We start from the raw sequence: 15,271 nt of genomic DNA on the forward strand, positions 1-15,271 counted from the left end.
GGCCCAGTAAGTGTAGAACGAACTGTGACATTATTTAATGAAAGTTTGGAGGGTGAGAGTTCTTATAGTAAGATGAGTCGATGCAGGATGAGCTCAATTTTATGAGAGTGTCAATGAGGCAAAACCCTCAATTTCGGAGATATGTCGTTTCACACTTCGGTCATCGATATGCGCCATCGAACAACTTTCAGCACGTTGAATAAGTTAGTAGAGCTCGTTCTGACAGGTGGAATTTCTAATTCCCAGAATAAGACGAGAGAGATACTCGCCAAATTTCGGAATCACAAATAGCAATAGGTGAAAAAATGCCCCTGTGTTGTCTAATGAATGACGTTAGCAAGAGGGAATGGTTGATTAGGAAGTTTTCGGGAGGAGATGGGGAGGGGATCTCGTTCGTGAACGAAAAAAGTAAGTATGAATGGCAACATTTGAAAGTTCGTGAAATTGGATTTATTTCAAAAACTCATGAGCACGAATTTAAAGTTTCGTGTTTTTTATTGTTGTTTAATTTTTTGCCTTAGCGCGAACCAGCCTCTGAACGTATGCAACTCCCCATTGTTTCCATTAAATTCCTGGAAAATAGATTTGGAAACTTTTCGAAGTTTTTTAGTCGGCGTATTTTTTCATTCTGGGAAGAGTGTGCGTCAATGATTAGATCTCCTTTTTTTCACATCATCATTAGTAGCAATTATTCGGGGAGCTCTAACCACTTTTCCTTGTTTGAGTGCTAACTTCAGCCCTGTTGAGAAACGTGTGTGCTATATCTTGTTATTTATTTATATGTATCCAGCGTCACCCGATTCAATTATGGTAATTTTTTCGTGGAACAAAAATTTTCCTCTTGCTCTGGCTGTTGCCATTATTGATACTGCAGTACATCATAATATCTTCATTCTGAGTTTGAAGTAAAAATATTTTACTCTGCTGTTTCAGCCTTGCAATGCGAGCCTACACGGCTGACTAATATGCCAAGAACGCGGTATCAGCCATCAGGCGTGGCCATATTTCCCTAAAAAAATTGTCAACATTTTCATGTGATGGGATGCAATTGTACGCTATTTTAGGCCCTCAGTGTGCGCGTGGTTAAACATCTTTTTTGGACAAAAACGATAACAGTTTCGCGGAGGGTAGCACCTAATCCTCGTTAGCATGAGGTTACTGTAAGATGTCAGAACGTTCTGTGACCGGTTGCAGAAAAAATTGAAAACACGAAGGCGGACTGATGGCTAACCGATAGGATGCTTCTAGGCGAAAGTCAAAAAAGAAAATACTCTGTAGGCAATATCGAATTATGGGCACGGGTCCGCGCGGGCAAAAAAATCCCGTGGAAAAGTGATTGAGGTAAAAATTTGCCTTAACAACAAGCCGCCATCGAGTATTCTTATTTTCTTGATCCAAATATTAAATAAGTAAATAATTATGCCACCAAAGTATTCGAGTCCATGCGTCATGTGGCTTTAGCGCCGCCGTGGCGATGACGTTTCTCAGGGCCACCCTGATGACCCCGGCTTTGAGGAATGATTATCGAACAAACTAGATTGGTAATCCAGTTAGCGATTGCCTAATCACTTTGATGTGACATCATCAAGAACTGAATAGCAGCAAAATTTAGAACACCACTTCTTCTCCACCTTAAATGACAATAGATGTTGGGACCTTACTAAAATGTGAGTATCATGTAGAGATCCCTATACTTACAATGGAGATGTTGCATGTGAGAGGAATTTGCGATTTGACTGTTAATTCTCATGTAAAAGTTCGCGAGAAACACGATGGTGCCCTTGGTTTTCTCTGAAATCAACTCCCAAGCCCAAAAAAAAGCTCTCAAGTTGAGGCTAAAATGGAGGGGATATCCCACGCTATCCATGAGAGTCCACTTCTGCATCAAGACAAACTCTCTGTGTAAAGATAGGGAGGAAATATATTAGCAGGGTTGCCGTGTTTTCAGTTATAGAGTCCCCAAGTAAAGTGGCAGCCCTGTCAATGTATTTGCTCCCTACCTTTGTATGGAGAGTTTGTTCTGGTGTAGAAAAAACAACTTAATCGGCCTGAAAAATTGACAGAGAAACAACTTAAAATGGGACTAAGGCCGCAAATAATAAAAAGAAACACATAAAATAAAATAAGAAACCCGGGACGTTTCGCAGGGATCACACCCGCATTTTCAACCGGCAAAACAAGAAAAATTAAAAGAAACGACACTATGAGCCTCACCGTTGTTGCGTTGTGAGACTTTGGATGTGCCAAAATCCCCATGATGTCTACTGACATTAAAATACTGTCTATAGTTGGATGTAGACCCCAAAGAAGGAGCAAAAGCCATTAAACCTGCAAGACTAAAAAAGTAAAATAAAAAGAAAAATGTTTGAATTTTTTGAGGCAAACAGTACATCGAAGCACTATCAAATAAGATCTATGAAATGGTAAACTAATGAGATATCTCTTTTAAAAATCGGTCATTATCTGCAAATGAAAAGTGAGAGAGGAGCCCCTCCTGTCTTAAGAGTGGTTGTGTTCCTCCAAGGGGACCTGTGGCGTAGACAAAGGGAAATAAGTGGTCCGCGGACACTAATAGCTTTAATCTAAGATGCTAACAAGGTGAGAAGGAGACGGCGAGGCGCAAGCACAGGCAGACGCGCACATCCTTTTCCTTTTTTCGGCGGCAAACTATTTGAACACGTAAACGTCGCCGTTTTGCTCCGGTTGGTTCTACTCGAAGTTTTGTCACGCCAGTTTTTGATTCCAGGTCGGATCAAGTCTGGCACGGGCCGGGGCGGGGCAGCTGTCCGACCCCCTCCCTCCCCCCTCCGGCCCGGTGGCGAAGGGTGGCGTCCAGCCGAGTGTGAAGTTAGCCCCCCGCCTCCAATTCAGTGGTGCCTTGTCTTCGACCCGTGAACTCCTGTCAAAGCAGGGCATTCGAAGTAATACTTTAGTCTCATGTTTCTCCATTATCTACGTTGAATTTGATAAAAAAAAATATAGCATAACTTATAACCGCTTTCGCGCCGCGATTGTATAGCCGAAACTATAGTGGATTTTTACGTTTAGCCGAAACTATACTGGATTTTCATATTTTTCCTTAAAAATTTAAGTAAATGCGCAAGAGGGGATGCAAGTGCTCAAATCTAGGACTAGGGAACTGTACCACCTAACTCACCTGACTGACATTTTTGGCGTAAATGAGTTAGCGACTTTGCCGCATTCCTCGGTATAAAATACGCAAGCTGGTGTTTTTATGTTTTTTTCGCCAACGTGCGTTAAAACTTCAGCATTAAACTGAAATTCTCACTGACTTTTTAGTTTCTTTCCTCAATTTTTCAGGGAAGCGCTGTAATAACGCCGAAGCGTATGAACAAATTGTTGATCTAACCTTAAAATTACAAAAATGGCGAAGTTTTCTCTTCATCCTGCACACTTGTCAGTTGCTGATGGGCGGCATTGTTCCTTGGTAACCATCGAAATGCATTTGTGCACAAGGAGAAAAATGAAATTGGAAAATAGTAAATTTTTGAGTAACTCTCGAGCAACAGGCAAATTTTTAGAAATGGGACCACGATAATTATTTTGACCATATTTAATCTAATTCTCCGAAATTACTGAGGTCTATACTTGTTTCGGAGAAACTTCGTCATGCGAGGATAGGGAGCTGCGTGGAGCTAAAACGAGGAAAATTGAAAAAAGAAGAAAGATACCATATGTTTTTGCTCGTTAATTTTTCCTGGTTTTGTAATCATTACGAGATTTTTTATCGTTGCTCCTCTGACGTCCCATCTATCTCATTAGTGCGCCTCATGACTGTAAAAATTGATTTTCTCAGCCGGCAATTTTGGCACGTATACGATGTCTGCTCGCCGGGAAAGTTCTTCTTCGAAACACTGGCTTATAATGTGCGAATTTTACCTTACCATCTTGCAAACCTGTTTTACTTTAATTATAAGTCGTATTGATGTAGTATGATAAATTTCTCAAAATAATTAGTTAGTTATTTTTTATTAGCGACCTTCAGTAATAAGTATATAGAATACTATAATCCTTTTAAAGAAAGCTGCTTCTATATACTGAAAAGATAATAAAAATCAACGAGAATAAGGATGGAATGATATCAAACAAAAAGAGGAAAAAGAGTAGAAATAATCGAATTTAAATATTGTTTCAAACTTCTTCATAAAATATTGTTGAAATAGAACATGAGTCCTTCCCTTCGTAATCAATCAATTTGCCTTTGGTCCTACACCCGGGTAGGTTCAAGTTATTGTATGTTATACTAACAAAGACACTATACAACAATTAAGGTAGGTAAATAAATTCCAAATAGTTCGCTGAACGTCGATTGGAAAAAAAGATGAAAAAACCTTGCAAGAGTTAGGAACCTTAGGAATTTTAAGGCTTAAAATGAAAAGCGCAATGAAACGATAAACAATCTTCCATGGTGGAAAGAAAAGCAACTTTGTGAGGAAAAATGAAGATAAGGTAAGACATTCCTTCGAAAGTAGGAGGGTCGTATAGCTGTAATGGAGGGTATTTTTGAAAAAAATGTGGCATTAAATAAACTTTTACTGTTCTCCCCTAAGAAATCGAACTGTAAATTTTTGTCTGTTCATCATGGGCAGTCTGTATACATATCGACGGTGAAACTACCAAACCACGTATCTCGTTTGCGGTGTTTAAAAATCTACGCTCGCATTTTATTTTTTTGAAGACGACCAAATCAATATCATTCCTTGAAATTTTCACAGAATTTTCTCCGCACAAAGAGGAAAAATCACAGAAATTTTTAATACTAGACGTCAAGTAGTTTTTCATTTGAAAAATAATGTATGACAGGAAGTCTGCGACGTCGCAAACCGAGATACGTGGTTTGGTAGTTTCACCGTCGATATATGTTTTTATGGGAATGGACCACTAGACAAGGTACGAATTTAAACGATCTGATACATGTTTCTTAACCAGAATTTCACGTAGAAAACGATTCACGCAACAAAAATTACGGAAACCAACTCCTAACGAAGATATTAACGTTTCATTTCACATTGGTTACAAGGAATTTAAACTGCCCGCTCACAAGAAACTCAAAACTCTACGTGAGTCAAATCGCCCACTACAACGGTTTCAGCAAGCTTCTCAATCGAGCAATGTTCATTTCCCATCATGTGTTGTTCAAACTATTAGCAATTTGCTATAACTGAGCCAAAGCGTCAAGATTGAGGTTGCCAGATTTTTATATCGCAGAGACTGTCATGATAACGTTTAGCGCGCGATGTGAATCACGTAGAGCATTGAGTTTTCATGAGCGGGTGGTTTTAATTCACGCATTAAGAATCATTAAATATCTTCGTAAGGAGTTAATTTCGGTAATTTTCGTTGTGAGCATCGTGTTTTACGTAAAATTTTGGTTAAGAAACATGTATCAGAATGCTGAAATTCGTACCTTATCTAGTGGTCCATTGTATTAAAATAATCCAATCCCACTAAGAACCACTCGCTCAGGCCCTGAACATAAATGATTAATTTTTAGCCTCCTCAAAGTACACATAATGTCTTTATATTTCAGGATTACGTGCGATTACATTTTTAAAATGAATACGAGTTTTGCCCTCCGTCACAAGAGGAGTATTTCGATGAGTTTAATGCATGTTGAGCGAATTTGATTCGTAGAATAGAACATTTGCTGGTCGTGACACGCGGAAAGAAAAGATTCGATTTAGAGGCATATTAAAATTTACCAGGGGGAATCGAATCATGCGCCATTCCTCATCAACAATGAAATAAGATTCAGGCAGTCGGATTCCAGTATATTCATCGGATAATTTTTCTTATTATCCACCAATTAGAAGTATCGATTAATATCGGTATGATTGAGTATATCAAATACCTTTGTTGATGTTGAACAGTGAGCATTTCGCACATTAATCGAGCCATTTCCTCGTGCAGTAGTAATTATAGAAATCAGTTATAAACTTTTATGTGAAAGATTTCTTTGGAATAATTACCTTCCGCCATTTACTTTATTGCCGAGAAGAAAAGAAATTACACTGCTGGTACATTTTCAGGTATTAGTCATCCAATCAATATCAATTTTTAAAGTTTGGATCCAAGGATATTGCACCGGTGCAAGTGAATAAACTTCTTGAAATGTAGAGGTTTTAAGTCTCCATTTTGCCGCTTTACATTTTAAGGTCATGGGCGTGGGGCGTGGGGGCACTTTTGTCTTCACGTTTTTATTTAGATTGCCATTCTCCGAAGAAACAAAGCGACATTTACATTTTTGATGACGAGAACAGTGTCTTGACATTCGGTGAAATTTTCGCCCGAGAATCGATAGTCATTAAGGAATGATGATCAATCTCGACATATCATATGTGTACAACCATCGCGTCATAGGATCTAAAGTTATGATCGAGTACTTTTAATGAAGATTTGCATTTTAGCACAAAAGCTAGGACATTTTTTGCACCTAGAACGTAAAAAAAAAAAAAAAAATAATAATAATAAAAAAAAAAATTATCTGCATGAATAATTGATGTGCTGTCACACTTAAAAGAATAAAACATGTCAGACACCATTAGCAACTTTCCATTATCCTTCCACCGCATTTACATTTTCTGATTTTGTACACCCACCATGTTCCCGCTCATATTTTCCTTAATCCCTGAAACACAATGGCAATGGGCTACATCCGATTTTTTTCATTTCTACATTTTTATCCTTTATACTGCGATGGGGTAGGGAAAGAACGTCAATGGAAACCTTCCTTTCCAATTGAAAAATAAACCCATCATGCGTGTAAATGTGATCCGTTCACAATGACATAGAAAAAAAAAAAAAAAAAAAAAAAAAAAAAAACATGAATCAATGACGCTAGGACCAAACGAGCCTACTCTGTATTGAATCCAAGTGACACTTGTTAAAATGTCGGATGGAAAAGTTTAGATTTGATGATGATGGAACAACAGCAAACATAGAAAGATCGGAATATATGTGTTCGATCCATCTGGTAAACCGATTAAATCATAAAGTATTTATTTCAGCTACACAAGGGAAATTTAATAAGGAGTAGGAAAGATCTAAAAACCAGCCAAACGTCGAATATATTTGCACCTTAACAGTTGTAAAAATTATATGAGATTCTTTTTCTCGTGATTTTGAGTGCATACACTGATTCAAAATTGATTAATTTTATTTTGTAAGTTATGTATTTTGAATTGATCGAGGCTACGGTGCGATGTGCCGAAGATTGTGGCAGTGCCACACTCAAAATCTGGTGAAAATCCGTGTAATACGTCTCAGAGTGTGGCCCTACGCACCAGCTAAAATCTTTTTAAGTAGCTTTTTTCCTGGTGCAACCTATATGTCACGAACTCCGGCAGATTACACCGGTACATACGCAATTATTCCGTCTGTTTTAACAACGCGTAAATTTTGGTGAAATCCGCCACAAAGTTCAGCGTAAAGTTGACGATTTGATTGGTGTGACGATAAAGTTGATTGATATATAACTTTCCAAAAAAAATTACCCTCCAAAATTTTGATACACTTTCGAGCGTGGCACCGCAGACCGGCTAAATGTAGAAATCTGGGGAATGCGCTAGAGAGAAAAATGTGTCACAGTGCGTGGCCCCACACTCCAGATCTCGATAATTTCCAATTTATGCACCGGAAAACAAAACGCCACAATGCGCGATTGCCTATCTCCTGGATTATAAGCGCATACTTCGATTGGCTAAAACATGTGCGTTTTTATTGAGCACCAGATGCTAACGTAACGTAACCTAAATTAACTTGACTAAATCTGATGCAGTTCCCGTTCGAGCAGGTTTCAGCATTATAGGTCAGGTTCGGTTTGGTCAGGTTAGGTTAAGGTTTGGTTGGGATAGAATCTAACGCACAAGCCACTCGCGTCGCGTGCTGATGCCTAAAAAGGCAACTGAGTCCCAACCACGAGAAAAATAATGATTTATTGATTGGAAAATCACTTCACTACGTAGGTGCTTCAACCATGCCAAACCCATTAAAATGGCTTTCTTAATTTTAAGGGGCTGCGGCCCCTTTCAATAGCCCCTTAAAATTAAGAGAAGCTTTTACTATTTAATAGGAAGGGGGAAATTGAGTATCAACAACAGGGCTGGATTCACCTACTTGCCGCCTATGGGCCGCCTGTATTCCCCCCCCCCCCTTCTCATTCATTTTGAAACTCAATAAAAACCATCAAGTGAACGTGCCAGAAGGGGGGGGGGTGTATAAGACGCATTTACTCGAACACATTTTTTGGGAAAACCCTGTCAACACTACTAGCATAAGTTCACAGAAATTTGCCCGAAAGTTAAGTTTCGTAAACCTATCTCTGTGTGAACAAGGCCTTCCATTCATAAAAAATGAACGAAAAAATAATGAAAGAACAAACATAAATATGGTTCAATGATTTTAGCTTCCGCCGCCACGCAGACCGCATACCGTGTTTGGCGCAATGCGTGAAGTATTCCGACAGTCTTGTAGGCGCTATGCATTTCACGCCGACCGCTGCTGAACGCACTGTGTTGGACGCAATGCGTGAAGTATTCACGCAGTCTTGTAGGCGCTATGCGTTTCACGCTAATCGCACGGTGTTTGGCGCAATGCGTGAAGTATTCATGCATTCTTGTAGGCACTATCCATTTCACGCTGACCGCAATGACCGCACTGTGTTTGATGCAATGCGTGAAGTATTCGTGCAATCTTGAAGGCGCCAATATGTGTTACATGCCGATCGCCGCGTCGAGGGCTTCTCCTTTTCATCTCAAGTCCTCGTCATCATTTCCCTCTATAAGTCGCGCCGTTCCGGGCCAATTTGCGTGTTTGCATGGTTTCTCTCTTAACTCGACTAATTAAAGGTGCTGTCTCTTGTATCACTCAGAGACGACAAAATTAGAAATTACTATACTCTCAGGAAATGAGAGATTTTTCGCCTTTTCTCGTTTGTAAATTTTTTTCTGAAGCAGATTTTTTTCCTGACACCTACATTTGAAAAAATTACAACATTTGCCGCCCCCTAAATTTGCCGCCATGCATGGGCCGCGGCCCATGTGGCCACCACCTTAATCCGGCCCTGATCAACAAAGCAAAAAATGACACGGAAAGAACAAAAATTAAATCAATCAAATTTGGAGATTCGCCTGTGTAAAGAAGGAAAAGATTTGGTGATGAAATTTTCATAGTATGGTATTAAGATTAAAACGTGAGGAGAAAAATTTGGATCTTAAGTTTAGGTGGACAGGACTTTAGAGGAGCGCCAGAAGAACGTTGGTTAAAAACGACGAAGAACAGGAGCACAAAATTCTCTCACCTAAACGAAGTTATCACAGTAGTGGTCACAATGGCCCAATATGAGCCACTCAACTTAATGTCCGTTCGTACGGTGGCGAAAATTAGGAATCACTCTTCGCTTTGAAATTGCCTTTAACTGAGGAAGCAAGGAAATCCGTCACAATGACGCCCATTCATGCTGCGATTAAAAGCGACGGCCAGCTAATGAGGTTAAACAAATGCCAGGAAAATGAAAAAAAGAAAAACGACTCATCATTATTCAGGCTGAAGCGTAAGTCACAATGATTGTTTTCTTTTTTCTGTTATTCCGCCGATAAATTAGTTTGAGGTGGAGTACCCCCCGGCCCCCGGGCTGGTGTTCTCCCTCTTCCAATTTATTTCTTAATTATCGATAGCAGGAGGCCGCCGCGGCCGACGGAGGGCATTGTCAGGGCTGGGGAGGAATTAAATAAATAGGCAGCTTCAACAGTTTAACAAATCAGTAATTTCTTGACAAAATAACGAAGGAAAAAAATCGTTGAACGCGACGAACAAGATCAAGACCAGAACGGCTAGGCCACGAAATTGAATTGAGTCCTGCGTTGTCAACTAACGCAGAAACGGAAATCATTATTAACGCGGGGCATGAGAAGGAAAATAACCCTGTGGGTGAAGTGAGGGTGTGTTTTCTCTCGAGGAAGGTCTCAATTGCAGTCGGTTGCAATTTTGAAGTTTCCTCGGTGTAAAAATTTCATTTTTCTAAATTTAATTCAGGAGGGAAATTGAGGAAGTATAAAATAATAGGAATTCTAAAGGAACAAACGTATGCGAGAAGGGAAAGAAAAACCATAGAGAATTTTGAAACAAATTTTCCTCATCGAGTTACTTTTACTTCTTTACGAATAGCTGCTGAAAGGAGTGTTGACTTGCTTACCAATTTACCGATGTAAGCTTACTGTTTATTTGTTTGTTGCAGGTAAGGACATTTCTGGGCTAGAATCCGATCACATCCGAGAAAAATCTGAGATGCTACTTTCTGCAGTGAGTATGTTCCCGAACCTGAATATGCTGCTCTACGAGCCATCATTTTTTATACTAGAAATAAATCAATTTTGAAAGTAATGTGTGACGCAGCGGCGCAAAATGTCCCAAAGTGGAGACTAATAATTGTTCCATTCAGAGAAAAAGTCTAATAAGAGTAAGACGCATGGATTTTTCAGTTTTCAATGCGAAATACTTATTAGCATTCTGAAGAAAAGTGAGTGAAATTTATAAATTATCAATGATATTTTAAGCGTATGAAGTGAACCAGTCATAAGAGTAGCAACACCACCTGTAGATTTAAGAGCGGCTATCTAAGTTCCCTGTTGTTCGTTATCTAGTAACGGAGCATTACTGTCAAGGGATCAATATTATTGGAATCCATGGGTGTCTTAGCTATAAATTTCCAAAATTCCGGACTCCTTATCATATCAGCAAATGTTTTTTTTTTTTTTTTTTTTTTTTTTTTTTTTTTTGGGGGGGGGGCAGCTTTATGACTTGAATTTTGGAGAAGAGGGCTCTAACTTCCACCTCTAGGGGAAAATATTTCGAACAGGTTTGGGCTGATTCCGGATATCCTGGCATCGAATTGGGGTAAAATTTCCTAATTTTTCTAATTTTGATCGGACGATTTCAAAATTTAGATGGAAATCCCAACTTTTAAAGTCATGATCCCCCTTTTACCCTCTGAGAGAGCTCAGGGAAGGGCTTCGTGACCTATAAGATTTGGATTCCTTGGGGGTCAATCCCTTATTCGAATTCGCAGTCTCCGAAGTCATCTCACCTAAATAAACAAGAAAATAGGCTGGTGAGGTGGTCTGGAACCCATGGTATGTGATGATCCCATGTTATGATGTGAAATTTGACTAACACGCCAGGTACCTATCCAAATCCATCAGCCATAAACCAATGGATTTACATAGATTAACATTTGTTTTATGAATAGTTTGAGTGACTATGGCGTTAGGCTATGATGATAAGCTGTAATATCTGGTTTATTCCTGACGTGAAGTGTGTGATTGTGCATGTGTATAGTAGCGGAGACCCAGCAACCAGAGACAGCGTATCTCAGCGACTCCACACAAAGAATTAACCCAGGCAATATAATCGAATGAGACAGAAGTTTAGATCGGAGGTCAACGCTAATTTTCGCCTGATGATGATTGAGGAGGAACTTGTTGCAGATAAAATCAAATCAAATTCGCTCAACTGATAAATATCGGGGTCTGCCAGGCGAATTTCCGCACACCTCAAGACTGCTAAACCGTTGGCTCAACTCTTTCGTCACGAGTCATCATCGGGCGAATCTGAGCGTTGACTTCTGAGAGAAACTTTTGGGAGAATGAAAGTGGGAGGTTTGTAGAATATATTGTCTCTGCTGGCAACGCGAAGAGCTACGAGCGAACTGCGTTTGCTCTTGATTGTCTTGATTAGCGTTGTCAAGCGCGAGGCGCGACCCAATGAAGCAGGAGAAGTGAGACACCGGTGACTGTGACTAGTTGACGACCAAGTTCAAGTTCGGCTCCGCACCGGCGCGAATCGGGCTTCCTGTCCTGGCCGGAAGTGCCGTAATACCCGCCGATTTTTTCAATGATTGAGCTTGCAGCCGAGTTAATGGTTTTCTTCAAATCCGTCGCATCGGTAACCCGTCTCGAGCTCACCTCTCGAACCTCAGAGGCTTTGTCCTGTACAAAGTGAGAAAAAGTGATCAAAATTTTGAGTCGATGCGGCAAATAGAACATGGAACCCCTTCGTAGGGAGAGTTAGGCCATCTTTGACTGTGGATGTCAAAAACTGGTAGGGTGATTACACAGTTTGGTACCTTTTGGTAATAACAAGGTGGTAAATTAATACTCGGTCTGCACTATTTTGTGGCGAGAATAGGGCCAATTTGTTAAAAAAAATTCAATTAGAGTCCAAAAGCCCATTAGAGCTCCAAGTTTTTGACTCTAATTGCAACTTTTAAACTTTTTAGCCATGTTTTACCTGCAAAATAGTGTGGACTCAGTACTACTTTTACCTCCTTGTTTCTCGGGCCACGTTTCTCTTGTTTTTAGTTACTTTTGATCAACTCTTTCCTCGATTCTTTTCCCACATTCCATGTCTCATTCCGTTTTTTATCTGTCCGCCCTATAGTCACCTGGTCCATTCCTAATTTATAATTTTTGCAACCGGTTGATTGTGCTTGATTTCCTGTCGCGAATCGGATACTTCGGCAGTTAAATCGCTAGCAAAGTCCAATTTACTAAATACAAGGATTGAATAGAAAAATGTAGAGATAAGTAAATGTTGGGTTTGGTTCGGCTAGGCAACTAAACTAACTGCTTGGCTATGCAGAGCGTATCACGGAAAACTGAAGGCGCTTCAAGGCGAGGTTATGCTTTAGAAGCTCTCTACTAATTGAACCTTTACTATGTCGATGCAAATAATTTTTATGTGACAAATTAACACGTATGCTACTCGCCAAGAGCCTCGCCAAAAAAAAAGTTATCACGCTGACCTATGATGTAATGACTTTTTATACATTGCTAGCTATTATATAAGATGAATCATTAGTTTTTAATTTTTTGCTGTCTTTCTTCTAGTGTTATCATATTTAAAAAATTCGATCAATTGCAATAAATCGTTATAATTATTATTTTATGGAGTAAATAAAGTATCGCATGTAACCTAAGTTAGACGGAAACTCATCGTTTTCTATGAACATCCATCGATGGTGCAAGTCGAGTTACAGAGCTGAATGGTCTACGCTCTGGATGCACCCTTCTTTGCGCTGGCTCCCGCCCCTTCCCCACTCCTCAGCGCTGCTGGCCATTCACAGCGAAAGATTTATTTAATATCAAGAATCAACAATGAAGGATCAAGAATCAGCATGCAACATCAAAGCGGCGCACCGTCCACCGTTGATCAGGGCTGGAACTGAGGCGGCTAATTTAAAATACCCTCGAGGAAGCGGGTGTTTGCTTAAGCGCGACCGCTCTCTTCCTAATGATTCAGTTCAATTTCTCACGGTGGATCCGTCGAGCAGGGACGTGGATTTACATCCAGCCTCGGATGCCAACTTCACCGCTCGAAAGCTTCATTCCCAACAAAATTTCTCAACATTGAAATTTCACCACTCCGTCTTCTTCCCGTTGATACGTAACGTTTCCTTCTTCCGCCCATGCCCAAAAATCCTCCAACTTTCCTGTGTAGATGCAAAGAGTTATGGAATGAGTCATGCTGAAGGAATTTCTATAGGAGTTAAAATATAAATGAGCCCCCGCATCGGGTCGTATCGTGGATCGAAATTGAAAACTTTGTGAATAAACCGTTCGGCGCACAGCGGCGGTCACAGATTGCCTTTGGGAAACACACTTTCTTTTCACGATGGAAGTTCGAGTATTAAAAAAAAAGGTAGTGCTTGGTCTACATTCTTTTACGGGGAAAATAAGGACAAAAATTTCAATAAGAGTCAAAAATGTTGAGCTACTAGTACGAGACTGAGGAGGAAGAATGTTCAGCCCAGGCAGATACATTGGACAGCTGAACGATCTCCTAATTCAGTCTTGCACTGGTGCAAATTAGAGCTCAAAATGTTTAACTCCAATCGGAATTTTTGAATTTTTTGGCCTTGATACCCCCACAAAATAGCGTGGACTCAACACTATTTTACCACCCTATGTTACACACAGTTCAGGCCACGTCTTTTAGTGTTTTTTTTCTTGTTCATAAAAACAACTTAGTCCGCATAATCAGCTGAAAATGGGCGATGAACGAAATCCCACCACACTTTCCATTTTTTGATAATTCCGTCAAGACTTTAGTGAAAAACACACAATCTTGGTTTAAAGCTATGGCAGGGCCGACCGAAGACAACAAAAAACAAGCCTAAAAGAGAAAACCACAACTCATTAGGATATTATCTTGGATTGGCCACCGCACGTTCCGTGTCTCACGTTCCGATGACAGAACGGGGAACGGGGAAAGAGGAACGGCAGACGCTCCGTTTACGGAGTAAGTGATGCATGATCAAGGCCCCATTTGGCCCCATCGGGGGTACGGAAACCACAGCAGCGCAACGCCGCCGCGACGCCTATAGCGAACACGCTCCGACGCACCCCGACCCGTGATTGCCCATCAATTATTGTAACTCTCATTAGGTATTGAATACGGATTTACGCTTGGACTTCCAATACGACTACTCCTCCAAGTTTCGGGAAACTATATCCACACTGCCACGTCAAAAAGTGTGCCAGCATCACTGAAAAAAAAGATTGGTAGAATTTATCATTCCTTTACGCTGTATTTCACACAGCGTCAATTTAGAGTCAATTCTGCCAGAAAAAAGGTAAACGTTAATAATTGATGGATTTCCTGAGAAAAAGAAACTCGGGCTGAGTTAACTCATTTCAAAACATCCGAGTTAAAAAACTATTTTGTTCAATTATCGTAAAATTGCCCCCATGCACTTTTAAACGTTTTTCCATTTTATTATGAGTAATTTTTAACAAAAATTTTACAGACACGTTGTTGCATCGAATTCTCGTATCTTACGTTGCATATTTTGCACTTCATTTCATGTTATGCGTTAATATGACAGGTTTTTAGAATTTGCCAAAATTTGATGCGAATGTCTTCCCAAATTTTTTTTGGAACGTAAATTGCACATAAATTTTACTTAAAAAATAGCGAAAGGTTTCCCACCTCGTACTCTTCACCAATTTTGTACGTTTTTTAAACTCCAAAAACAGCCAATGCCACCAGGGGACCCTCACATGTTGTCAGCATGTGAGGGACACAGTGACGGTACAGTATAAGGCAGTTAAGTACAAATATGTAATTTTTTATACAAAGATAATCTAAAAACTTAAATGAGACGAATGGTTTGATTCCAATGCATTATTTTGTTATAAACTTCGCTGTTTCGCAAAATTGGTAATCATTAACTGCTATGACTAAAAAAGTTAGA

The 15,271-nt window shown here is 39.8% G+C and overlaps 1 protein-coding gene across 1 annotated transcript in view; it reads left to right on the top strand.

The window, feature by feature from the left end:
* LOC109034616 (homeobox protein aristaless) overlaps positions 1-15,271 on the top strand; it is a 128,789-nt gene that overhangs the window by 6,084 nt on the left and 107,434 nt on the right. The window lies entirely within an intron of this gene.

This window comes from Bemisia tabaci, chromosome 1 (genome assembly GCF_918797505.1).
Source record: "Bemisia tabaci chromosome 1, PGI_BMITA_v3".
Classification (NCBI taxonomy): Eukaryota; Metazoa; Arthropoda; class Insecta; order Hemiptera; family Aleyrodidae; genus Bemisia; species Bemisia tabaci.